Genomic DNA, 5,736 nt, shown 5'->3' on the forward strand with positions numbered 1-5,736 from the left:
GTTTTGGGTTGGGCTAGTTTTTTTTTCGAGCGAGCGCAGCGAGCGAGCAACGCTCGAGAGCCCGTCTGACTTTGAAAAATTTTCGTACCGAACGGTTATTTCCAGTTATTTCGCTTAAAAGCGTTGTGATGCGTATATATTTTTACATAAATGGGAATATCATGTATTCCTACGTCGGGATTAAGCGTTTATTTCGTCCCGAGAACGTTAAAAAAAAATTTTTAATCGAACCGTTTTTTCGAATTTTTTCGCTTAAAAGCGTTACAAGGTGCTAATATTTGTGCATAAATCGCTTTAGAATGACGTTTTACATCGGGATTAAGCGTTTATTTCGTCGCTGGAAAGTTATATAAAAAAAGTATGATCGCGCCCGGGACGTTGGAACTTAGTCGCATTCTCGACCGGTACGTAGGGACTTAGAAAAATTTTCGACCGAAAAGTTATTTCGAGTTATTTCGCTTAAAAGCGTTATAAGGTATGAATATTTTTATAGAAATCGTTATGGTTCGACGAATTCTAGTCGACTGTAACGATTTCGTTTTATTTTTTTAAAAAATTGCCCCCTCCGGACCGACATGACCGGGCGGTTGGCACTTCGTCGATCCCCCGGCCGGTACGTAGGGACTTAGAAAAATTCCGGTCCAAAAAGTTATTTCGAGTTATCTCGCTAAAAAGCGTTACGAGGTATGAATATTTTTATATAAATGGCAATATTATGTATTTCTACGTCGGGATTAAGCGTTTATTTCGTCCCGAGAACTTTAAAAAAAATTTTTTAATCGAACCGTTTTTTCGAATTTTTTCGCTTAAAAGCGTTACAAGGTACGAATATTCTTGCATAAATCGCTTTAGAATGACGTTTTACGTCGGGATTAAGCGTTTATTTCGTCGCTGGAAAGTTATATAAAAAAAGTATGATCGCGCCCGGGACGTTGGAACTTAGTCGCATTCTCGACCGGTACGTTGGGACTTAGAAAAATTTCGGACCGAAAAGTTTTTTCGAGTTATTTCGTTAAAAAGCGTTACGAGGTATGAATATTTTTATAGAAATCGTTATGGTTCGACGAATTCTAGTCGAACGTAACGATTTCGTTTTATTTTTTTAAAAAATTGCCCCCTCCGGACCGACATGACCGGGCGGTTGGCACTTCGTCGATCCCCCGGCCGGGACGTAGGGACTTAGAAAAATTCCGGACCGAAAAGTTATTTCGAGTTATCTCGCTTAAAAGCGTTATGATGCGTATATATTTTTACATAAATAGCAATATTACGTATTTCTACGTCGGGATTAAGCGTTTATTTCGTCCCGACAACGTTAAAAAAAAATTTTTAATCGAACCGTTTTTTCGAATTTTTTCGCTTAAAAGCGTTATAAGGTGCGAATATTCTTGCATAAATCGCTTTAAAATGACGTTTTACATCGGGATTAAGCGTTTATTTCGTCCCCGAAAGGTGCCGTAAAAAATTTACGATCGCGCCCGAGACGTTGGAACTTAGTCGCATTCTCGAGCGGTACGTTGGGACTTAGAAAAATTTCGGACCGAAACGTTATTTCGAGTTATTTCGCTTAAAAGCGTTACGAGGTATGAATATTTTTATAGAAATCGTTATGGTTCGACGAATTCTAGTCGAACGTAACGATTTCGTTTTATTTTTTTAAAAAATTGCCCCCTCCGGACCGACATGACCGGGAGGTTGGCACTTCGTCGATCCCCCGGCCGGTACGTAGGGACTTAGAAAAATTTCGGACCGAAAAGTTATTTCGAGTTATCTCGCTTAAAAGCGTTACGAGGTATGAATATTTTTATATAAATGGGAATATTATGTATTTCTACGTCGGGATTAAGCGTTTATTTCGTCCCGAGAACTTTAAAAAAAATTTTTTAATCGAACCGTTTTTTCGAATTTTTTCGCTTAAAAGCGTTACAAGGTGCTAATATTTGTGCATAAATCGCTTTAAAATGACGTTTTACATCGGGATTAAGCGTTTATTTCGTCGCTGGAAAGTTATATAAAAAAAGTACGATCGCGCCCGGGACGTTGGAACTTAGTCGCATTCTCGAGCGGTACGTAGGGACTTAGAAAAATTTCGGACCGAAAAGTTTTTTCGAGTTATTTCGTTAAAAAGCGTTATGAGGTACGAATATTTTTATATAAATGGGAATGTTATTAAGTTTTACGTCGGGATTAAACGTTTATTTGGTCCCGAAAACGTTAAAAAAAAATAGTGGACCGACGCGACTCGGCCCGTCGGACTTTGTCATACTCTCCACCGGTACGTAGGGACTTAGAAAAATTTTCGACCGAAAAGTTTTTTCGAGTTATTTCGCTTAAAAGTGTTATAAGGTATGAATATTTTTATATAAATCGCTATATTATTATATTTTACGTCGGGATTAAACGTTTATTTGGTCCCGAAAACGTTAAAGAAAAATAGTGGACCGACGCGACTCGGCCCGTCGGACTTGGTCATACTCTCCACCGGTACGTAGGGACTTAGAAAAATTTTCGACCGAAAAGTTTTTTCGAGTTATTTCGCTTAAAAGTGTTATAAGGTATGAATATTTTTATATAAATCGCTATATTATTATATTTTACGTCGGGATTAAACGTTTATTTGGTCCCGAAAACGTTAAAAAAAAATAGTGGACCGACGCGACTCGGCCCGTCGGACTTGGTCATACTCTCCACCGGTACGTAGGGACTTAGAAAAATTTTCGACCGAAAAGTTTTTTCGAGTTATTTCGCTTAAAAGTGTTATAAGGTATGAATATTTTTATATAAATCGCTATATTATTATATTTTACGTCGGGATTAAACGTTTATTTGGTCCCGAAAACGTTAAAAAAAAATAGTGGACCGACGCGACTCGGCCCGTCGGACTTGGTCATACTCTCCACCGGTACGTAGGGACTTAGAAAAATTTTCGACCGAAAAGTTTTTTCGAGTTATTTCGTTAAAAAGCGTTATAAGGTACGAATATTTTTATATAAATCGCTATATTATTATATTTTACGTCGGGATTAAACGTTTATTTGGTCCCGAAAACGTTAAAGAAAAATAGTGGACCGACGCGACTCGGCCCGTCGGACTTGGTCATACTCTCCACCGGTACGTAGGGACTTAGAAAAATTTTCGACCGAAAAGTTTTTTCGAGTTATTTCGTTAAAAAGCGTTATAAGGTACGAATATTTTTATATAAATCGCTATATTATTATATTTTACGTCGGGATTAAACGTTTATTTGGTCCCGAAAACGTTAAAAAAAAATAGTGGACCGACGCGACTCGGCCCGTCGGACTTGGTCATACTCTCCACCGGTACGTAGGGACTTAGAAAAATTTTCGACCGAAAAGTTTTTTCGAGTTATTTCGTTAAAAAGCGTTATGAGGTATTAATATTTTTATATAAATCGTTGTATTATTATATTTTACGTCGGGATTAAACGTTTATTTGGTCCCGAAAACGTTAAAAAAAAATTTTTTATTCGAAAGGTTTTTTTGAATTATTTCGCTTAAAAGCGTTATAAGGTGCGAATATTCTTGCATAAATCGCTTTAAAATGACGTTTTACATCGGGATTAAGCATTTATTTCGTCGCTGAAAAGTTATATAAAAAAAGTATGATCGCGCCCGGGACGTTGGAACTTAGTCGCATTCTCGAGCGGTACGTAGGGACTTAGAAAAATTTCGGACCGAAAAGTTTTTTCGAGTTATTTCGTTAAAAAGCGTTATGAGGTATGAATATTTTTATATAAATCGCTATATTATTGTATTTTACGTCGGGATTAAACGTTTATTTCGTCCGTGGAAGGTTAAAAAAAAACGGACGGATACGACCGGGCCTTTGGAACTTTGTCTCATTCTGGACCGGTACGTTGGGACTTAGAAAAATTTCGGCCGGCGGAAAAGTCCGAAATACTTATTTCGAGTTATTTCGTTAAAAAGCGTTATAAGGTATAAATATTTTTGCGGAAACGGTTATATCTCTATTAAATACAACTGGATTAAACGTTTTTTCGAATTTTTTAAAAAATTTGTGTTCGACGAACTGACACGACTGCGATATTTGTTTAATTATTTCGTTAATTAACGTTGCAAGGTATATATTTTTTTGCATATTTCTCGTTGTTTCAACGTGTTCTAATCGATTAAGAACGTGGTTTTTGTCCGTATTCGTTAAAAGAGGTGGTTTACTGATGCGATTTTGAAAAAAAAAAAAAAATTAAATTTTTCGATAAAAACTCGTTTAAAATATTAAAATAAGCGGTGCGTTAAAATATCTCGACGATAGGACGTTTTATAAGGGTACTTTATTGGAACAAAGTGGTCGAGCGTTTCAGAGACTAAGTCCGACGGTACGTTGGGACTTAGAAAAATTTCGGCCGGCGGAAAAGTCCGAAAAGCTTATTTCGAGTTATTTCGTTAAAAAGCGTTATAAGGTATAAATATTTTTGCAGAAACGGTTATATCTCTATTAAATACAACTGGATTAAACGTTTTTTTCGAATTTTTTAAAAAATTAGTGTCCGTCGAACTGACACGACTGCGATATTTGTTTAATTTTTTCGTTAATTAACGTTGCAAGGTATATATTTTTTTGCATATTTCTCGTTGTTTTAACGTGTTCTAATCGATTAAGAACGTGGTTTTTGTCCGTATTCGTTAAAAGAGGTGGTTTACTGATGCGATTTTGAAAAAAAAAAAAAAATTAAATTTTTCGATAAAAACTCGTTTGAAATATTAAAATAAGCGGTGCGTTAAAATATCTCGACGATAGGATGTTTTCTAAGGGTAGTTTATTCGAAAAAAGTGGTCGAGCGTTTCAGAGACTAAGTCCGACGGTACGCTCTAACGGAGGTTTTACATGGTAAGCGCCCGGCCGCTGGCCCGGCCGGCGCCGACCGTCCGGCCGGCGCTTTGGTATCTATAAGAGACACGTCGAGTCGGACGGTCCGGACGGAACAGCGTCGAGCGCGTGGCTATTCTACGGCCTCGGTTGAGAATTCAGTCACCGCTCCTCGAGTCTTAGTGAACTTTTTTACTATTTCTCGACTGTTCCTTCGTTCTCGTATCGACTCTTTCTCTACACTGCTGCGCCGCGGGTCGCTGTCCTGGACGTAATGACCAAATAACGTGGCAAGGTTCCCCTTAGTCGGGAAGCTGGATCCTGTATGCTCGCACTAACTTTAAAAAAAGTTAGGGCAGTGTGCTTGTTACTAACTGAGTATCAATTCATGCTGGTTCGGCAGAGACCGTTCCAAAACTTATGTTATAGCGTACGCAGTACGTTTTAAACATACGAAAGGCTAATGGGGAGCGTACTACCTTTTAGGAAGTGCGTTCTTTCTGATTGGAGAATATCAAAAGAACGAACGAATATGTTTCTTACGAGGACGGTACGTTCAGCATGCAGTTTACGTGCTTTTTACCGCTAAGGCATATTCGTTCAACCAACAAACCATTCTTACAGAATGATCCTATGAACAGAATGATCTTAAAATATTCCACACAAACAATCAAACGAACGAAAGAAAGTAAAGAGAGAGTGGCGAAATGAGAGAGAGAGTAGTGGCGTTCGACGTTACAACGGGAATTAAAAGGGTGTCGTCGAACGTTCACTAAGAACGAAAAGTCTCGTCGTACGGTGTTACGGACCCACCTACGACACTCTGAGGCTATTTTAAAAAGAGAGTCTTTTGACTCTAATATATAATATATATATAAAATACAAAGT

Source organism: Bombus fervidus, unplaced genomic scaffold (assembly GCF_041682495.2).
Source record: "Bombus fervidus isolate BK054 unplaced genomic scaffold, iyBomFerv1 scaffold0156, whole genome shotgun sequence".
Classification (NCBI taxonomy): domain Eukaryota; kingdom Metazoa; phylum Arthropoda; class Insecta; order Hymenoptera; family Apidae; genus Bombus; species Bombus fervidus.